The sequence below is a fragment of the Ailuropoda melanoleuca genome, chromosome 3 (assembly GCF_002007445.2).
Source record: "Ailuropoda melanoleuca isolate Jingjing chromosome 3, ASM200744v2, whole genome shotgun sequence".
NCBI classification, from domain to species: Eukaryota; Metazoa; Chordata; class Mammalia; order Carnivora; family Ursidae; genus Ailuropoda; species Ailuropoda melanoleuca.
Window position 1 is genome coordinate 46529138 of NC_048220.1, and position 22376 is coordinate 46551513.

Sequence of the window (22376 nt, forward strand, 5' to 3'; positions counted from 1 at the left end):
CCCAGACACCTGCAGGGTAATGGGTCCCCGGGAGCACAGCCTTTCGGGGGCTGCAGGCCTGAAAATCTTCAGAGCAGAGTGAGTCGGCAGACGCTATCTGCTCCTAGTAGGAGCCCCGCAGACAGACCTCTCCGGGAGAAACAAAATCAAGTTCCAGCTGTATCAGCTATTATGGTTGATTTTCAGCCCAATTGCACCTAGAGTGAGCTGCAAAAGGTACCAATTAGCTGTTTTGATTTAGCAGCAGGCAGAAAAACAACCCTGAGCTCAGCCTCTCTCCAGTCTTCACTCGTCATTCTCCCCAGCTAGACAAGTGGAGAGGCAGCGCGGCGTGAAGCCCCACTGTCCCAGGCCTGTGGATGGCACCCGCCCGGCACCAGCAAACAGCAGGACTGTGCCAGCGCCTGAGCTCATTCGTCGGAAATTGCCAGACTGTTCTCCTACCTTCTAGAAGGGGAAATGTTTCTACACTTGCGAAGACTTAGGAGAGGAAGGCTAATGATAAAATATTAGTGAAACAAACCTGTTTTTAAGCAGGTACATTAACCAGGAAGCTTCATTCTCTCTCTCTCTCTCTCTCACTCACACACACACACACACACACACACACACACACACTCAGAGTTCCTTCTTGCCTCCCTGTCAGCCCACAGGAACCACAGCCCAGTTACCCTCCCTTTCTGGCATCATGAACCAGGATGCAGCTTCCAGGGTGGGGTGGATAGAAAGCCTCCCCCCCCCTCTTGTCAGAAATCTGTTTGTCTTACCTGCTTCTAAACTTTTTTTCTTATCAAAGTAATACATGAATGTAAGTTAAAAAGTGCAATGATAATGGATAGGATGTGTTGAATGCCAAAATCATACCAGGTATTCTAAAAGCATCACCTCATTTCATTCTCAAGCCCCCCGAGTACTGATGTTAACTGATCATCCCCCTTATCCTGATGTAACACTGAGGCATGTGGGTCATAAGTAACTTCCTCTAGGTCACAATGCTATTTAGTACTGGCATTAAAATTTGAATTTGACGGGTTTTTTTTTTCCAGAATCAGTGCCTGTAATATTACAGTATTCTGCTTCAAGAAAGTTTATAATAAAAGTTTAGAGTCTTAGAAAAAAAAGCAGCAGATTCCTAACACACACACACACACACACACTCTCCTAATTGTCCCATTTCTCAGAAGCATCTACTTTTAAATCTCTGAGGCTATGTCTTTGGATATTTACCCCTATAGTTCTAAATAATATTCACATATGTCTATCTCTTGGGTTTTAATTTTGGCAAATCTATTTAATTTTTACTATGGTAGATGAGCATTTTTACTCTCATATTCCTTCAATACATTATAATCATATTTTTTAAATTCATATTCAGTGTTTTCATTTTTTTGATGACTGTCCACTTCCAAGCCAACAATTCTACACTATTTACATTCCCTATACTGTATAACTTTTTGTTTTTCCTGAAGTTAATTATTACCTAATTTTTTATTTGCTTAGTTTTTTTTTTTTTTTAATCAAGGGCAAAATCTTTCCATGTGTGTTCCTATAGCTATGTACCATGGCTTTCAATACAGTTTTCCATATCCTCAAAGCCATCAGATAACTGTAAGTTTTGATATCTCTCTCTGGAGGCATTCCTCCCAGAGTCCTCTGTTCTCCTGCTCCCCTTTTGGCTGCTTGTTCTCTATTCTTGCTGCACAGCTGTTATTCAGGGACTTCCCTGTGCCATCATCCAGGGAATTCCCTTCACCTCCTTCCTGTGTGGGTCTCTTGTTTCCTAAAAATCCTTGTCTTCCTCTTTCTTAGTTTATACCCTATTTGGTCAGTCCATCCTTCAGTAGTTTCCTGGAGAAGTGGGTAGGGTTGTTATCTGGAATCCAGGGGGGGTCCTGAAAAGGACGCTAAATGACTTGTGGTTCCTGTGAGCTGAGAGGGTAGGAGGAAGGAACTACGTGCGTGTGCACGCGTGAGCGTGTGCATGTGTGTGTGCGTGCGTGTGTGTGAGAGAGAGTCAAGCATCCTGGTTAATGTATCTATTTAAAAACAGGTTTGTTTTGCTAATCTTTTGTTATCAGTCCCCTCATCTTTTTTTCAGCATTCCCTCACACAATCTTTTCCCGTTTTTCATACTTGGTGTCTGCAATTTTGATGCCTTTCCAGAGTCGTGTAGGTAAATTGACTTGACTTAGTTCTTCTGCTGAGAACCCGTAGTTTTGACCTTGTACCGTTTTACTAAGTCATTTACCAAGCTTCCATCTTCTTTTTGTGCCCATATCTTATGTTTCAGGGTTTTATTTGGCCTCTAGTAATGAGGATGGCAGTGTTGGTGTTGCTTGTAATTCTTGTTATTAAGGGGATGAGTTTTGAGAGGAGATTAGGCCATTGTCACTCAGCTATTGTTAAGCCCTGTGTCCCTTGATCACTGGGTGTCCTACAGAGCTGGTATCAGGCAAGGCTGGATCATAAGATGATCAATGCTCTTTACTCAATAAATGTCCCAAGGGGCCAGTTTGTTATTATCTCACTGGTCAATTGATGTCCTAAAGGCCTAGGAACTGGGATCGTTTGTCAAACTTCAAGGCTCAGGCTTGCTCTTGCCCAGCTGTATGTCTACTTTGATCATGATCAGATTCCGTTTCTTAATCCTTGGATGAATGGTAACCAAACTTTCAAGTGCCTAACAACCAGCTAAGATACTTGTTTAAAAGGGAGAGAAAGACACAGACAGACAGACAGAGAGACAGAGACAGAGACAAAGAGAGAAGAAATTCCCAAATCAGTAGGATCCAGGAGTTTGCCTTTTTAAAAGTACCCAGGCAAGAGACTTCACTTTGATCAGCACTTACTACAACCTTTATCGCATGCAAATCAAAGGTGCTGGGCTCTCCTTACAGTGCTGTCTGTCCTCCCTTTTGTTCTACTTCTTAATTGATCGAGAAACTTCTGTTACAGCCCAATGTACATTACTCGTAAAACAGTGACTTGTCAGTCTTGTTCTGTAACCAGGTTACAACTTCTTACACGTAATTATTTACAATTACTAAGTCATGATTTGGTTCTAGTGCCTGAACCCACCCAATATCCCCAGTGAACACTTGAGAAGCTCGGGGAAATAATAATAAACAGACACCGACTGAGCTTCTCCGCTCCGCCCAGCGTTAGCCTGAGCGCTTTACAGCTGCTTAAGCACAGGACGATAAGGGGGCCGTTCCGGCTTCACCCTCATGTTAAAGGGAGGAAGCTGATGGTGGCAGAGTTGAATACCTTACCCGGATCACACAGCTCATAAACCACAGAGCTGGAAGGGACTGAAATACAATGAGCGGCCCGCCTTTTCGAGAACGATCCAGGGGCTGACGCAGCACACCACCCAAGCGGACCCCAAAAGCCTCAGCCACTTTCCCCACTCAGCTTCCTGAGTAGCGCGTGGGTGTCCCTGGCAGAGCGGGTGCCAAGGCCTGGGAGCACTGCAGGGAGGCGCTGGTGGCCGCGGGAGTCAGAAGTGCTCACACAACACAGGCAGCTCCGAGTCCGGGACAGGTAGGATGGGGTGACACAGCCAAGAGGGAATCCACGAATCTTCTGTTCTGTGATGAATGAGAATGGTTACTCTGAGTTTATTCTTGCCCAATACCAAAAAGAAAATACAAGCGTCAGTCATTTTATTAAGACCTCTCCTTTCTAGCAACCTAGGCTGGACTGTGACCTTTGGCCTGCCCTGAGCACCACAAGAACCTTGGGGTCAGTTGGCACAAGCGAAGCAGAGACCTCTCCTATCTGGCTGAATCCACAGGAGACTTATTTTTTCAGCCGCCTTCCCCCATTGCAGGCCCTCACAGCTGACCCCCTGCACCGCCAAAGCCTTGGGGCAGTTGCTCCCCATGCTCCAGGTCCTCTTTCTTCCAGACCAGCAAGCCAGCCCTGCCTGACGCTGCTTCCAATGGCATCAGTTGCACCCAGGCAAGAACTTGTCTGAAAAGCCTTTTTGGCTAAAATCCAAGATTATCCCAAACTAACCCAAACCACATCTATCACTTTCCTCTCCTGTGTCCCCTGCAGGAACCCTCTACTCCAGCCAGAATGACCTATTTATATTGCGGTGGCCGCAACTTGCGAGTTGTGCCCGATGACCTCCTCTCCTCCCGAACGTCCAGACCATGATAAGACCCCACTTCCTCCGTGAGGGATCCCTCCACACTAATTCACAGAGATCTGCCCACTCTAATTCACTGTAGTTACCATTGCGTACCGATTGTATGCTGTCTTCTTTTGGCGTATTTTTGGTGTATTTTTGTCTACAGATATTTTATTTCCCCTAAATATAACGTTGGAGGGCTTGCTCTGTGCCACTTACTTTATAAATGATTAATTATAATTTATAAATGCCTGAAACTGTTTATTTTCAAAACAGACTTGCGAGGCAGGTCCTGTTCTTAGCCCCCCATTAGGCTGGAGAGCAGGGACAGAGAGAGAGAGAGGGAAGGCAAGTCCCTGGAGGTGAGGGAGTGAGTGGAGGAGGCCGATCTGATGCCTAAGTACTTAACCACTGCGCTATGCCCTGCACACAATAGTCAATAAATATTTGCTCATCAATTAATTGTTGATTTTCCCACCCCTCCTCTGACCCAGTCCTGCGTCCACTACCTTCTCAAAGAAAGCCGGCTTGGGAAAGTGATCAAAGATCTTCATTATGTTGACCTCCTCGGGAGAAAAGGGTTCCAAAAATAGTTGAAACTGTTATTTTGATTCTGTATTTCATCACTACGGTTTGTGATCCCACTCTGAAATTCTTTGTTGCCAGAACCCTTAGATATATAGCCTGTTGCAAAGTTGTTATTTTTGCTATCAGGAGGTTGGGGATGTTTCTATTTGAAACATTATCTATTTACATTCCTTAGCCCAAAATAGTCTGAAGTGTCAGTATTATGTCTTCATGTTTCTAATGGAATTTTATGATGTTACAGCAATCATCACAAGTCCCCATGAGGTATTTTTGCCTTCTCCAGCTTACGGGAAAGCGTATTATGATAATGACTAAGGTCATATTTATGAAGGGATGCCAGTATATTCCTCCCCAAAATGGAAGGGAGATAGAGCGGGTACGGATTTACGTTGCTGACAACGCATGGGAATAAGCTACCCGCATTACAGCCATGGTTCTCACGGCTCCAGCGTTGTGGTGTCAGGGATCAGCCCACTCCTTCTGGTTTTATCCTGGCCCCGAAAAGAAACTCATGCCTTCAAGGCCATTCCTGTGGGATGGCAGGACCCAGGACGTTACACTAATGAGCTCCTTCATTTTCTCCTAACATTATTACTGACATAAATTCTAGTTACAGGAAATAATATCAAGGACCATCGTCGGGGGGAAATGTCATATGAACTCATCCTGACGGGGTGTGAAGGGCGGGGAGGGGAGGCTTGCTGCCGATCACAGGCACACCTCAGCTCTGTTTGCCTGCTATCTGCATGCTCATGATTTTACCAAAAAAGCCAAGAAAAAGGTACAGACGGATTTGTTTCTGTGTTCGTTTTTAAAGCAAACATATCAGAACTTGTACATTTATATCACTGTGTTCTTAAAAGTAGTCCTCTTAGGAAGTTGGGCACTCAATCCTGAAATCTTGACACTGCTTACACATTTGTGACTTATTTCTTGGAACTGCTTTCAGGACAGGATATCACAATTTATCACATGCACTGGGCACTTTGAGAGTGACAGTGGGTATGATTAATAATTTGGTTGGAATAATCAGCAAAAACCCAGCCTTGGGCAACTAGGATGGACGGTCGCTTTGCTCTAGAGCCGCATCGGAAAATCAATTTTAGTCATTGTTTGACCAAAAATCTTCTAACGCAGCCGATAATTTTTTTTTTTTTACAAGACTTGACTTTGATTATCTACAGAAGTAAGCCTTTCCCCCAAAAGATAAAGATTTCCCTTCTGTGATGCTAGTCAAAAGAATGTGCTTCTGGTAGTATCTTTGTAATATAACAACTCTAAAGGGGAAAAGCTCTCTGGACGCAGAGGCCTTATATATATCGTACATACTCACGCGTTCTGCTTGAGCCCCCCTCGGTCAGGACCAGAGTCTCCTGAGCTCGCTGGTGTAGTGAATACTGACCATACTTGCAGTGAAGAGGCTTTGGACACTGAGAGGATGTGTTTGCGGAGGAGTAGATGAGGAAAGGGCTACTAGGAGCCTACAATTACAATCAGTCTTTTTCCCTGTATTCCTTGTCACACCCAATCTTCTAGTTGGCAACCTGCAAATCTCCATTGTAGTCTCTCAGTCTTTGACTTTGATCACTTCCTTGAAACATACTTTCTATACGAGCACATTAAATCTAAATGTAGTGTTAGGCCCTGTGTCAAAGGGAGGTAGGGCGTTCTCAGTAGAACATTTACAGGAATAAACTCGGATTGTCAGATGGCTAGATGTTGTATTCTGATATCCATGACCCTGCTTTTAAAAAGAAAAGAATTCGTCATTGAACACTACATCAGAAACTAGTGATGTATTACATGTTGGCTAATTGAATTTAAATTAAAAAAAAGAAGAATTCAAAGTCGTTGAAAATTATTTCATTAAATAGCATTTTCATTAGAATTTTTGTTAACAATTAACTGCCATTGACTTATATAGACTTATTAAAATAATCTATGTGTCTCATTGCTGTAGAATTTCCTTTGTTTTTAATGGCCTGAGAGCCTAGGACAAAGCAAGGCCCAGAGAAATGACTTACAAGTGATCTAGGAATCTCCAGTAAACTCAGCTCACTTTCCCATCGCCCTCATTTCTAACCAACCGTGCTGCTGTGACCTGAAGCTCTGGCCATTGTTGTCTGAAGGATGAAATTTACAGGGTGATGGATCCCACCTCACACCAGGGAAAAGCCTGGCTGTTATCTATATGCCCACAAACCTATGTAGGGGACAATGCTCATAGAGCACTTACAATGAGCTAGACACTCCTTTAAGTGCTTTTAAAATATTTGATTTTCTGAATCATCGTAGGATATAGGTGATATTATTATCCCCACTTTATAGGTTAAAAAACTAAGGTGTAGAGTTTAAGAAATTTGTCCAGGGTCACATAGCTGGTGTCAGGCAGTGTATCTCTAAAACCCATATTCTTACGCATTACGATGGAATCGACTATAATTTTGTTTGCTGTCCCTCATAATTAGAGCCTGAGATAAGGGCTTGCATGCAAACCATTCCTTTGGGAGATGATCCCAGGTAACAGAAAAGAGAGAATGGATTGGAGACGTGAGGTAGGAAAGAAAGAGGAGCAAGAGAAGAGAGCTTCTTCCAGAGACTTCTGAGAATTGTGCAGAAAGCCCCCCAGAATCATCCACCTGGAGGAGGGCAGGCAATGTGAATGACCCAAGGTCCACCTGCCTTGATTGAGGGTTGCCCCCAAGGCTGAAACACTATTCTACTGCTGGGTTGCACTGGCAGAGTGGGTGGCCTGGGAGATGCTATGAGCAGATGTGGAAATCTGTGGGGCACCCAGGAGAGGGGAGACACCATCCGCTCAAAGTGAGTCGGGTGACGGCTGAACTCAGAGATGGGCCAGGGTGATGGGACAGCACCCCCAGCAATGTCTAATGTTTACTACAGATTGCTTCTAGAAGCAGTGGCATGCCAGGGTGAAGTGGGGAATGTTGCAGAGAAGATCTGAGCATGAAGGCTAGATAATCCCTTCACATACGAAATTCTGAATTTTCTAAGTTCGCACTTGGCAACCAATAAATGTGTTAGGTTGTTAGCATTATAATTATCAAGAGAAATGAGAAGTACAATTTAATAAAATACTGTCAATGGCATCCAACTGCTTTTCATCCAAGTCAGGTACTATTTAGACATGATCCCAAGATGGTAACAGTTACAATGGGGAAACAGATCCTTTGGAAGTATGTGTTCACATATTCTGGCTTCAGTCAGCTGTGGGGAAAAGTGCTTGAAGACTCTCCATCAGAGGCCATTGTGACTAAAAAAACAAGTTTCCCAATCTTCTAATGATAATTTCTGGGTCAGTAATACACACGTATACACAGGAATTTACATATATGTTTCCTCGCTAAGTAAAATCTGTAGGGTAACAATGGGTTTTTTGAAAACTTGAACCTGGCTTCTTGCACTCAATAAAATGCCATCCCCCTCTGGATCTTGCTGAATTCCCAAGTTAGTACCAGAAGGACGGTTGTTGAAGACTCAGTTTTACCCACTGACTCACAGCTGTGGTCAAGGTTGAAGCAATTCTGACTCGGCTGCCTCCAGGCCACTGGCCATTTCTAAGTTAGAAGGTTCCATTTGGTCAATTCAGGATGCTTTCTGAGGAATCATGTGTTTGGATTGTGGGGGTTGGGGGTCAGCTCAGGTCACATCAAAGTGTGGTTCAGCCCAGCCCAGCTAGCTGGTCAGGATTTGACGCTGTTGGTTAAAGCGTGGAGCAGAGGTCAGCTCTGTTGGTTTGACCCTTCAGTGGACCTGCTGGCTCGGTACAATCCCATGGCCACAGAGTGTAACCTCATTTCTAACAGTCACCTCCTCCGTGCCTCCTTCCTGGCTCCTACAAGGAACGAGAGAGAGACTGTGGGTGGGTCTCTGCACATTCATCGTTTCTACCTCAAAACCTCTAGTCACTTTCCCAAAGGCCTAAACTATCAGGAAACATGTGAAAGCAAAACAATGCCTAGAAAAAATATTATAGTAGAACAAAGGCAGTACCATTTTCTGTCCATTGTTTTTGTAAGTTGAGATCATCAATATTCACTTTCCCTTTGTTTCATTTTCGATCACTGGTGAATTCTTCCCTTTAGTGATTTGATGATGATGTTGTCTCCCTGCTCCTGACTATTAACACACCCTTCCTTCTCGGGAAATGGAAAAGAGGGAAGTAATTATACTTCAACAGGGCACATGTGTATGGAATACAGAAGAATTATACTTTCTAAGGGCAGCAAATTGTGTTGAGGGCCCCACTCTGATATCCAGGAGTCTTGCTTTCTATGCGAAGGATAATTCCATGTTGCCATGTGAGTCAGCCAGAAGAAAGGGGTTGGAAGTACTCTTGCCCCTGCAAAGGACAGAAACACAATTCAAATTAGCTTAAGCAAAAATGGAAATGTCTTTCTCACACTGCTGAGAGATTCAAAGAGTCAAGAAGCCTTTGTGCCCAAATGTATCCGAGAATTCATATGAGGTCGACAAGATTCTTTTTCTTCATCTCGTGGCTCTGCTTGCCTCTGAGTGGCTTCCTTTTCAGATAGGTCTTCTCTTCATGATGGCAGGATGGCAGTTGGAAGTTCCAAGCTTAAGATGTCTCAAAATGCGCTTGCAGTGCTAGAGAAAGAGAGAGGCAGGGCCTTTCCTGGGAGTTCTGGGCTGGTCCATCAGTCAGCAGCATGGGCTGGTTATGCTGTGTTAACAGTCAATCTCAAATCTGAGGCTAAACACCCAAGTTCCTGCTCACATTACACGTCTGATGTGTGTCATTGATTCTCAGGTGCTCAGAATGGTGGCTGTTCCCCCATTTTGTAGCTGCACCATCTGGAGCTTAAATCTTCCTTTATTGCTGCAGCAGAAGGAGAAAACTAGAGAATTAGCCATGGGTTTTTCACTGCTTCAGCCCAGAAGTGACAAACAGTACTTCCTCTTTGGTCAGCGCGATCCTAATGGCCCTGCCTAACTGCAAGGCAACTAGGAATGTGAGGGAGGATTTAGAATGTTTGATGAATATTGCCATTGGGTTGTATGCCCATCTTTAGGTCAGGACTGAGGCCAGGGGATGACATACTCCCAACACTGTGCCCAGGCCATATGTCAGCCCAGGAGCTGGTAGAGGAAACTCAACATGAGCTTTTTCTGAGATCCAGCAGCCCCAGGCCAAGGTCAAGTGTTGACGCTCTGCCTGGAGCAGATCTTAGCAACCAGAAAGCATAGCTTCAGCCAAGTTTCCCCAAAGTGAAATTTCCATCCAAGGTGGAGTTTGGTGAACTCCAAAGGACACAGAGCTTGTGTCAGTTGAAAGGGAGAGGATGTTGGGATTCCTGATAGTTGATTCAGACCACATGCCTGGGAAGGCTGCCAAGGGAGGTTGATCACAAACATTTACCAGTGGCCAGGAACAGACAGTTCAGTGGGCGAGACAGGCCTGCTTTTAGCAGTGGTCCAGCACATCCTCTACTTTGTGGAAAAAAGTGACAGTGTGTGGTAGGCAGAATAATGGTCCCCAACAGTGTCCACAACCGAATCCCCAAGACCTGTGACTATGTTAGGTTTCATGGTGAAGAGGAATGAAGGTTGCAGATAGAATTGTATTTGCTGGTCATCTGATTTTGAGATGAGGGGATTATCCTGGACTATGCAGGTAGGCTCAATGTAATCACAGAAGGCCAAGGAGAGGCCAAAGAGAGAACCAGAGTGGTGGCAGTGTGAGATCTTGCTGCCTTTGAAGATGAAGGACAAAGACCATGAGCCAAACAATGAGAGTGGATAGCCTCTAGAAGCTTGAAAAAGCAAGGAACCAGATTCTTCTCTAGGACCCCCAAAAGGAAGGCAACTCTTTCCAACATTGATTTTAGTCCAGTGAGACCTCTGTGAGACTTTCAATCTCCAGAACTATAAAATAATAAATTTGTGCTGTTTTAAGCCACTAAGTGTTTCAATTTGTCACAGCAGTAATGGGAAACTACCATACTATGGCCTGAGCTTTCCACAGTCTCTACCCCGAAAGTGCATAGGATAGAGGGGTCTTGATATGATTAGACTCTCGGGACAAGGGCAGATTGGTAGAAATCTCCCAGGCTGACCCCAGGAGATGAAAGGGACCACAGGCTGGACAAGGAGGGTAGATACTCATGGTTCCTATGATTGGAAAGTAGACCAAAACCAAAGAAGGTATAAGAACAAGGTCCTTTGTGGCCTGCTGTGTGCTTCCTGGGGTTTGGCACTCCAGAGTTTGGCTGTCATTTGACTGCCATTTTCACCTGAAATATTGCTATCAAATTAGAACATACTAAAAGCAAACTAAAACACAAACTAAAACCACTAGATATCTTCCCACCAAGACAAGGCAGATGGAGAACTGTGAGAACTCAGATTTGACAAACCAAGAAGCCAGGACCAAACCCAAAGACCTAGTAGTGAAAGAGCCCAAGCTGAGAGTCACAGACATGGCCTGACCTTTAGAAATGTCATTTTGTTAATAATCCTCACAGGGGTTGGCCCTCACGGTGTGTTCTATATCATGGTCAGACGGGAGAAAACAATAGTGATGTATGGACAGCTGATAAGCCTATATACATGCCCATGCACAGCCATGTCCACACACATACAGATAGGCAGCTAAAATTTTTTAGTTGCTCCAACTACCTTGTCTGCTGAGAAGAATGAAGAATCAAATGGATTTCCCCCTCCCACTTTTGAGAATTGTCCCTGTGCCCAGGTAGACTACAAACAGGGCCAGAAGAATGAGGCTTCAATAGCTGGTAATGGGGGGCAGGACTCATCGTTGCTCTCAGGGGAATAACAAGTGGGTACTTGATCATTTCACAGAAGCTGGGTGACCTTCATGCTATGGGCTAATGGTGCCAGTCTGGTTCTTAGGCAAGCACGTGTTCACATTAAGCTTGAACTTGAGTGCCTGTCTATTAGTTCCCAGCATCTAAGTCATCCAGAGCAGACAAACCAGTCCGACACGCGGATTGCATTGGCACCGTCATGGCAGTGACCCTTACACAGCAAAGGGAGGGAATCAACCTACTTATAGAAGCCAAAGTATTTTCAGTGCCCCTTCCAGAAACAGTTCTGCTTCAGGAGGGCAGAGGCTGACAACTGCTGAGATGGTTGGCCACCCCTGTCAAGTACCCACTGTACCTGGTTCTTGGGCGTGAGAAGGCTTCATGACTCCAGGACTTCTGTGACCAGATTTTGCCAAGTAGACATTTGCAAATGGAATGCGTGAGATAGAGGAAACCCCACGTCTGCTGAGCACTGATTTGCCAGATGCACATCTACAGTCTAATTTCATCACCACAGCAATACTCGGAAGCTGCTGTTGTCCTTAGAGCTCGGAAAAGCAGCCTACTAAGGTTAAGTTGCCCAAATTGTACACTGAGCAAGTAGCAGAGCCCACACAGATCTCCTTGGGTCATCTTTGCTAGATACTGAAGTCTCCTTTTTAAAAAACCCCACTCGAAGGGAGGAAGAAAGGAATAGGAAGTAATCAGAGAGGGAGACAAACCATGAGAGACTCTTAACTATGGGAAGGAAACTAAGGGTTGCTGGAGGGGAGGGGGTAGAGGGAGGGGTAAGTGGGTGACGGGCATTAAGGAGGGCATGTGATGTGATGAGCGCTGGGTGTTATACGCAACTAATGAATTACTGAACTCTACCTCTGAAACTGATAATGTTCTGTATGTGGCTAATTGAATCTAAATTTTAAAAAATGTTTTAAAAATAAAATAAAAAACCCCACTCCTTTTGCTTATTCTCTGTATGATTTGAATAGACTTTCTTTCCATCTCTGGAATACAATTTTCTAGTAACTGAATATGAAAGATGATAGAGTAAAAAAAAAGGGGGGTAGAGTATATATTTTCATTGGCCACTTCAAGGATGAGTGACATAAATTCTAGTGTGGTCACTTAGCAGGGGCTCTGAACTCAGTTTCGGAAGTCTGGTGTGTCAGGGTCAGCTCTTTATCAATTATGAGGGTAAAACATTTAATCTTGCTAATCCTTAAGACGGCCATTTGTAAAATAAAAATAATACCTACTATACATCACAGGATTGTTCTGAGGATCCAATGGAATAACAGATGCAACATTTCCATTTATTTATAAAGTGTTTTGAGCTCACAGGAGCAGGAATATACCAGTTAAAACTCTGTATTGTTATTTTCAAACCCGGAATGACCAGAAGTCTACACCTTTCATTCAACTAGGTTCATCTACGGATACTCCATTAACTTTGGAAATGAGTTCTAGACTAGTTATCATAATATTAGCTACATTTATTGAGAGCCTCCCTGCATACATTATTTCTAATCCCCACAGCTCGCTCTTTCAAGCAGATATTATTGTCCATAATTATAACTTGAAAAATGAGGACCCGGAGGTTAAGTAACTCACTCAAGTGATGGAAGCAGGGTGGGAATTCAGGTATGTCTCATCCAAAATCTATGTTCTGTGCCTTGAGTTTTTTAGGAAAGACATACCATGATGTTATAATTTTTAATATAATTTTTATTTATAAATTTACTTATTTATATAGAACAAATATCTAGCCTGGGGGGTCTGTCCTAAAGAGTCTGCACCAGTTCCTGATTCCTGCTGTATTTTTCTGCTGATCCTTCGTCCCTGCTCTCTCCCTTTTTACACTTGGATACACAGACGAATGTTCTGGACAAGAGAAAACAGGTCAGATCCTGCCAAAACCAACATATCCAGGATATGAGGTGGTCCGAGCTTGTGTTCCCACTGACCCTTGCCCTCGTTGGCCCTGGTGAGGGGTTGCCTGTGCTCCCCAAGTTCAGATGGGTGTGTAGGGCAAAGGGCAAATTTCGTGGTAGACAAGCAGGCTCATTCATTCCTGCACATAAATGTTCCCACTCCCCCTTCACCCTTCTGGATTTCCTACTTAGCTTTTATTTTATTTTAGCTTTTTATATTTATATTTTATATTTATATTACATATATAAATATTTTATATTTATATTTAGTTTTTTAAACAAACATCCAGGATGGAAATGTAGTGTCAGTGGGGGATGGAATGTCTTCAGGCAGAAAGAAGCCCCACTGAGCCACCTTGCTCCCCAAAACCAGACCTGTTCGACTTTGGTGGAAAAGAGTGCAGCATAGCGGAAGGAAGATAGATGGGTTGTGGTCTATGCTTGGATACATATTCCGAGAGTCATTTTAATGTTGGTTACACAAATGTCTCAACCTCTCTGGATTTCAGTTTTATCATCTCTAATGGGGAATAACTCACAGAGTTAGTGTGAGGGTTAGCTGACTCGTGTGAGAGACAACTCGGTAACCAACACAGAGAAAGTACTTCTTAAATTGGTTGGGTGAAGGAGAAGGTGAGTAAATTCTCACCTCAACTGGAGAAGGCCTGGTGTGTCCCACACACTGTGACTCTGGGATAAACCCGAAATATCATAGTCCCATAGAATGGTCCTGGTATGACCCAGAAATGCCTTCCTTGATCGCCTGCCAAGGTCTGACCAAACTGGGTATGACTCAGACTTGAGGTTCCCCCAGGAATGGTCCCCACTGCCCTCCATGAGATCTCTGTTGAATTCGGTGTTTTCTCAAACTGTTGCACATGAGTCACAATTACCTTGAGTGCCTTTCAAAATGCATGTGGTTGGGCTCCACCCAGACCTACAGACCCAGCACCTCTTAGCTGGGGGTGAGGTGGGAATTTGCATCCTTGATCCTCTCTTGGTCCATAGCCTGATAGAATTAACCAAGTTTAGAATGGGCGAGAGGAGTGAAGAAATGAGACTCCAGGGAGGTTGTAGAGCTGAACCTTCCTCTGAGAGCCTTCTCCACTGAATTCGCAAGGGTAGAATAAACAGCCCATGCCCTGCAAGTTTCTTCGTCCCACCAAAGAGAAGAGACTTGTTGACGGAGAGAAGAGTTTTCCAGGCTTTTCTTTAATACCCAGGCTTTCCCCTGGGTTTTTCTAATAATTATAATTGTATAAGAAGCTCTGTTAGGGGGCACCTGAGTGGCACAGCGGTTAAGCGTCTGCCTTTGGCTCAGGGCGTGATCCCGGCGTTATGGGATCAAGCCCCACATCAGGCTCCTCTGCTATGAGCCTGCTTCTTCCTCTCCCACTCCCCCTGCTTGTGTTCCCTCTCTCACTGGCTGTCTCTATCTCTGTCAAATAAATAAATAAAATCTTAAAAAAAAAAAAAAGAAGCTCTGTTAGGAGCTGGAGCAATGAAGAAGATTAAAACAGTCCATATCTGGAATGCTTACATACAGGTGGTTCATTGGCAAGACAAGTAGCCCTTAATGAAATAATTTAGGAGAGCATAGATTATGACAAAATTGTGGCTGGTTAAAAATGGCTCCAGTGCAAGGTATCACGCAGTCTCTGTCTTGTACGGCTCATTCCCTGCACACTAGGAACTCTGCTGCTTTATCCTTTCAGCAACGGATGTGAGGATGGCTAAGCCAAGATGAAGTCCTTAGGGGATCAGGGGTATGTTTGGGGGAAGGATGCACTATCAAAAGTCATGAACTTTGCACTAGAGGACTGTGTGCCCTTTGGAGAATGAGGGACCATGGAAGGAAGAGGAAAGGGCACAGGGTTTGGCTCCTGTTCAAGCAGATGCACGCACTCGGGGCTGTTCTAGAATGTGAGTAAAGGTTCTGACAAGAGGCATTCATTTTTCCTTTCCTTCCTGACTCCAGAGGGGCTGACGTGGCTCTGGGCATTGTTTGGAGGAGAAAAAACCCCAATGCTTCTGCTTAATCCCAAAGCCATGTCTAGACACCTATTTCATTTTGAAAAATTATCTTAACGTCTCTGAGGTTCATTTTTTTAATCTACAAAATGCAGAAGATACATTTTTACCTCACAGGTCGGTTGTCACAGATAGTATAATTTATATGAAAGTACTCTATAAACTCCAATATGCCATCCATGTGGGTTTTTTTAAATGCACAACTCCTGTTTCACATCAGATAATAAAAATTTGAGGTGTAACTTTTGTTACTTCTCACCGCTCCTAAAAGAGTGTCATACCCATAGCAGATCCATGGAATATGTTAGAAGCCAGCACGGATAATTCTCTCATATGCTATCCCTCGCAACAAGCCAAAGAAACAGCTCTGCTCTGTTACATTCTAGGCTAGGAGGTTGGTGTCTTAGGAGTACTTCACAGAGAAGTAAACATTTCGGAAGACATGACATCATTAAAATCCATCCTTAATTGTCTACTCTTAGTTTCTTCAGTCATCAGGAGCCTTGGAAGAAATGGGTCTGTGAATCAGGATGGTCAGGGAAAGGCAAAGAAGCAGGAGTGGGGGGAGGGCCATAAGTGGGGGACACTTTGTCACTAGTGGCACTTTTAGCTAAAAAAGCCTTCAAGGCCTCTGCTCCTGACAGAGCCCCGGAACCTGGGACATGGCGTCAACCCAGTGGTGCTTGGAGTAACTATGGTGCCTCATTCACTGGGCCAAACAGCCAAGTCTCCCACAGGAATGCATCCCTACCTGGCTCCAGAGAACCCCATCCCCACCACTCATACTCTGCAATGTCCAGGACTTAGGCCAGGGGGGGTCGTGGCCTCTGACCACCCTGCCATGGTTCTCCTGCCCTCAGGAAGCCCCCCCACTGCCCTCCCCAGGGTGCAGCATAGTTCATCCTGCCTCCTGACTGACAGGTCGGAACTGCTCCTGCCTCAGATCCGGAATGTCCTCGAGAAAAAGCTTGCAGGGGGGTTTGCCCAAGCTAGGCAGAGACTGGCTGCCTAACTAGAGCTCCAGCTAACTGTTGGCAGCCGTGCAGGCTGATGAGTCACCAGAGAAGTTTCTAACCTCTTCTTACATCCTGAGAACGGCAGCGGTTACTCATTCGCACCGGCACACCTCTACTTGGGGCAGGTCTTTTAGGAGTGGGGGTTTCCTGTAGTGTGCCTTAACTGCTCGGTCTCCCTCGAGGTCCCCTCTGCTCGGATTTGGCACCTTGGGCCTGCCCAGTCGCCTTGGCAACACTAGCTGCTCCCTCCGTCAGAAAGGGGTGGGACTCCCCACACAAGGCTCACTTCATCACTTTCTTTTTCAAGTTGCTCAGGTTCTCATCAACTGAGATAGTGTAATTAAATGCGGGCCGCTTGGCCTCAGGTCTGGGGCGGGAAAGAGGCCACATCATGGATAGTTCCATTTCCTTTCCCCTTTGTTGAGGTCATGGGGTTGGCAAACTCCAAGGGCACATGTGGTTCTCTTTTCCTGTCTCTTCACCGAGGCAGCGGCTTACAAAATGGTGTGCTCAGCTCGGCTTCGGGACGCTCTTGCTGTTCAAGGTGTGGTCCCTGGACCAGCATCTGTGAGCTATGCACGCATCAGCCCACTCCAGACCCGCTGAATCGGCATTCTAGCAAGACCCCGGGGATGTGATGCGTGTTCACACTGGGGAAGCACCAAGCTGCACCGTGGCCCAGAGGCTTAGCGGCGCCTGACCGCACAGCCCCGGAGGGAATAACACAGGCTTCGAGGAGTAGAAGCTGCGATGAGTAAACTGGCCAGCACCGTCCCACCTGCGTCCCCACCCAGCACGAACGGAGGGCCTCCCTGGACAGCCTGCGGGCGTTCACCAGGGCCCTCAGGTCACTCGAGGCCATGCTGCTTGACTGACAGCGTCGGCACATCTGTGAGTGCAGTAGCGAGTGCCACCCCCACCCCCCCAGCCTGCCGTGCACCCCAGGCCCCTGGCGGCTCTGTGCAGCAAGAGGAGGCGTGGCCCCGCGCTCACCCAGCTGACCGAGCCTGAAGGCCCGCAGGCATCGGAGGCTAAAAGCCACGTCCTTGTGTTCGCGACACCCACCTACGGCAGCCACACAGCCATCGGGAGCAGAATGAACTCAGTTCAGAGAATCCGAATGCGGGCCCGAGAAAAGACAGCCAGGAGCGTGGACGGGGAGGAAGTCAAGAGAAAAAGGGTCCAAGTGCTGGTGGGCGAGATTGCCTCTCTGTTTGGAACACTGAAGATTTCATTGCCTTTTACATTTCAACTTTCTTTTATTTGCAGGATGTTTCTCCCATTTTCTCAATGGTTTTCCTAATTATCATTCAGCTCATAAGATCCTCGCTCACCCATACACAGAGCTCTGTGGCATCGTGTGTGGGAGGGCGCAGACCGTGCCGCGCATGTCATCAAGCTCTCTCCAGGCGACACTACGGGGAAGGACTTGTTAGTGTTCGCATGGGCTAAGATTTCCCAATTTCTTCTAACTGCCTAGCTCACGGGAAGCCCCAGAATAGATCTGTGCACAGTGAGGCCCTCGCGGCCCTTGGAAGACAAGGGCAAAAATAAGAAGACGCTGAACAATGTCACTGTAATAAGACTGAATTCGTATGTTGTTCTTCCTGGTAACCCACCTGCAGCCCAAGCAGCCCTTTAGGGATGGGGTGGACAGTGGCGCTCCACAGCAGGCGAGCCTCGGGCTGCTGGCACGCACTGGGAAGCGAAGCTCACACTCACAGAGCTCACAGCTGTGCGGGGAAGAGACCGCTTGCCCTGGTTCACCCCGGTGACATCCAGGAAAAGACAAAGGGGGGAAATGTCATTTTACAGGTGATTAATCTGGTGTAAGATTTACTGAATAACTTCCTCCTCTATCATTATTATCACCCTGACCATCACTGCTATCAGAGACCACACATGTTTTTGGAGGGCTGACTGTGCAGATAGAATTCGCACCCTCAAGGAGTTTATATTATGGAGATCTGAATTAAAATCTTTCCTTTATTACTAGACGAGATAGGGCAAAATCCCCAAGGAAACAAATTATGGTCTTTAAAGGGTAGCAAAATCTATTCTCTGATAACACAATTAATAGGCCCAACTGGGGGGACGTGTCTTCTACTAGAACAATCCAACTGCAGCCAGGGCGATAGTCACAGAAAGATAGAGGCCCACACCCACAAGAGGTCTGTGACTCGGGGAGGATATGGTTCCCAAGATGTGGGAAATAGGAACACAGCTGTTAGACCCAGAGGTCTAAGAAAGACTTTGCTGAGGGCCAGACGTGCTTGGCCCTTTTCTTTTCTATCCCTTCCTGTTCAAACAATGAAACTTCAGTCTTCCCTAGTCCCATCCTCCCATCTCCCAACCATTTCTTTCTTTCTTTCTTCCTTCCTTCCTTCCTTCTCTTTTCTCTTTTCTCTTTTCTCTTTTTCTTTCTTTTTCTTTCTTTTTCTTTTCTTTTTTCTTTTCTTTCTCCCCTCCCTCCCTTCTTCCTTCCTAGGATAAACTTTACTTTTTAGGGTAGTTTTAGACTTACAGAAAAATTGAGCAGAAAACAGAGAGTTCCCATATACTCCTTGTCCTTCCCTTCCCCACACATGGTTTCCCCTATTATCAACATCTTGCATTAGTATGGTATACTTGGTATAATTGATGAACCAATATTGATACACTATTCCCTGAATTCCATAATTTATATTAGGGTACACTCTTTGCATTGCACAGTTCTATAGTCTTTGACAATTCTACAATGTCACGCCTCTGTCATTATATACTGAATAGTTTCACTGCCCTCAAAATCCCCATGCTCCACCAACTTATCTCTCTTTTCTCCCAAATCCCTGGTGGCCATTGGTCTTCTTCTCATCTCTATAGGTTCGCCTTTTCCAGACTACCATACAGTTGGAATCATAGGGCATGTAGCCTTCTCAGACTGAATTCTTTGTGGAGGCACCTTAAATGGATGTTGCTCAGTGAAAGAAGCCAGGCTTTACTTTTTGTTGCTGAAAACTACTCCATTGTAGTGATATACCAAAGGTTGTTTATCCATTCATTTACCATGATTTATTTTTTACTTCTCTATTCTTGGATTAGTTCTCAAGAGTATTTTTTACTTCCACTTCATGTCTTTAGTGAGCCACTGTCAATTTCTTATCCCTATTAGCTTATATGACTCCTATTCCTACCAACATGACTATGACAGTCGGGCTCAGAGTGCCTCTGGTTGGCAGTTTTAGTGCCCACAGTATACTTCGCAAACGGTGCTTAAACACATACTTAAAGCCAGTGGAATATGTTTTTAAGATGTCATGCCCACAATTACACAATGAATTGGCTACTCAGGCTGAGAGTGACTTCTTGGATGTTCCAAACAGTGAGACTTCCACAACTAGAATTTGAAATCAAATATCTTCCAGAATGGAGTGGAAGCCTTGTCACCATCCATAAAATGAAAATAGGAAATATTATAGCAACTAAAGAGAATACTGCCCAGTAACAGGCTAATGGTATTGGCCACATTTCATTAACACTAAGAAAGTTTGCATAGGGCCAGAGGTACCATGTTTAGGTATTACGCTAATCCGGAGGCAGATACACAGTTTAATTTAAACTTAAAATGTATAAAAATGCCCCTATCAAGAAATTCTATGAATATTACTGTGTTCTATAAACATCTTTTGTAGTGCCTGAGTGGCTTAGTCAGTTAAGCATCTCCCATCGGTCAGGTCATGATCCCATGAGCCGGGAGAGAGGCAGATGGAGACGGAGAGGCAGACGGAGAGGGAGACTCCCTGCTGAGCAGGGAGCCTGATGTGGGGCTCGATCCCAGGACCCTGAGAGAACAAGGAGAGATCTGGGGCTCAAGCTGGGTCAATCAGATGCAAAGGAAAGAGTCAGTCTCTTTGACTGTGGCTAGATTTGGAACAATTAAACTTTCATGCCGTATTTTATGCCCTGGACACTAAGTTCTCCTTAGAATGAGAACCATGAAGCAGATGTATATGGGAGAGAAACAGTCTTATCTTTTCTGGCTCCTGTTTCCAAGAATTTTCTGGACGTGAACATTATGGTTATTTCCTCAACTTTTATTTTTCCTTCTTTTGGGAACCCCTCAGTTTTTACTGTGATATCCAGAGCTATCCCAAGCATCCCTTAGAAATGGTTTAAGTCCATAGTTAAATGACTCTAACCTACGTTTATCAGAATACTCTTCCCTGGGCAAAGGTGTTGGTTTAGAAATGGGTGGGACACCAAGTGGAAAGAGGAATGAAAGAGAGGAAGGTAATTGTTAAAGGATTCGAGGACCCAGGGTTCCTTACTTTTTTTGGAGCACCTTCTGGAAGAAATCCCCACCCCAGATGGGGATGATGTATTGGACTCAGTTTATGAGCCACCCCAGATCCGTGCACCCGCCTTGCTTACAGATCATCAAGGCCTGCCCTGAGACTATGGGCATAGTCACCGTTGCAGCCGTTGCTATCTCTAGAGATGGAAAAGCCATGCAGCAGTGCCACATGGCACAGAGAGATTGCTGAGTCTGTCCCCTGGCCCCACTTTGTCCTGTGTGGGCTGCAGCTTTCCCAGGAATGGCCTGAAGAAGCCCAGGGACAGAACTAGGAAGGCAAGGGGAGTTAAGTCCCATGAAAACAACTCTGGTCAGCAGAAGAACAGGGACCAGGAAGTTGCTGATGGATAACTTCTTCTCTGTTCCCTCACCCACTCAGTTAGCCCTGAGATACAGGAGCTTGTGCAAACTTCCTGAAGGCTGTCCTCCCCATTGTGCTTGCTTTTTGCCCCTTCCCAACTTAATTGCCCCTCTTCCCTCTCCTACTTCCCCAAATTGCACTCCAACAAAAACTGGCCCATTGGTTTTTCTGGGAACCCTGGCTAAGACGAAGAGGATGTAAGCTCATAGGTTGCCAGTAGCTCTCTTGTGGCAATGTGAACCAGGGCAAGGATGAAGCCAGTAGCAGGAACGGCAGGCAGAGAGCAGAAAGAAATGTGATAACATCACTAACCAGCCTGGGAACGCTTCCTACCTCTGACTTCCAGTTACCTGAGTCAGGAAGAAGTCCATTATGTCTAGTTGTCTGTAATTAGCAGGTGAATCCATAGTAATTGATAACACTCTTTAGTTTCACCTGTATTTGCAGATTCAGGGAGGGCCCCCTACCCTATCATAGCCTTTTAATAAATTCCTCTTTTGATCTTAAGTTAACTGAAGTTGATTTCTGGTACCTCCCATCAATTGAATTTTAGCTCATATGTCTGCCTTCCTTTTGGAACTGAAATCCCTTAGAGCACCTTGTTGGAATTCTGATCCTTTTCACCATTGAAAAAAATTCAAAATCAGTTAAAATGTGTAGAGTGTATCTATAATCATGTGTAAGACGCAGATTATTTCTGTTTTAATTAAAAACAAACACATATAATGTTTCTTAACAATTCTGGAAGTTCTTCCAAATAAAAACCAAACAATACCCCCAAATAAGAATAGTTTAGGAATTAATCTCTGCCAAGCCAGCTTTCCCCCAGATGATAGATTTGTTAGTTAATCATTCTGAAGCCAGGATTAGAGCACAGTCAACAGTTTAATAAACCATTCATTTCCTACAGTGCTGAGTAGTTTCATGGGCTTTTACTCTTATGCCATAAACAGGACTATAAATTGTATTAGTAATTGTTTTTGAAAAGGATGTCAAGACTTCCGTTCTAAAATGGCGATTGGAACCTGCACATTTAACTACTCCCTTTCTTCTTAAGTTCCTATGGAAAACTATAAAGTTCCAATATATATTTTAGAATGTTTAAAAAAAAAACTTTTAACCTGAAAAAATGAAAGGTGCTACCAACAGGAGAGCAATTAGGAAGAATT

The 22376-nt window shown here is 44.9% G+C and overlaps 1 long non-coding RNA gene across 1 annotated transcript in view; it reads right to left on the reverse strand.

Moving 5' to 3' along the window:
- Nucleotides 1-7841: 7841 nt before the first annotated feature.
- The window catches only part of LOC117801510, an 81168-nt gene continuing 66633 nt past the window's right edge, over nt 7842-22376 (reverse strand). Inside the window, exon 6 of the long non-coding RNA XR_004624089.1 lies at nt 7842-9089. This is a non-coding gene — a long non-coding RNA (uncharacterized LOC117801510). The remainder of the gene's footprint in view (nt 9090-22376) is intronic.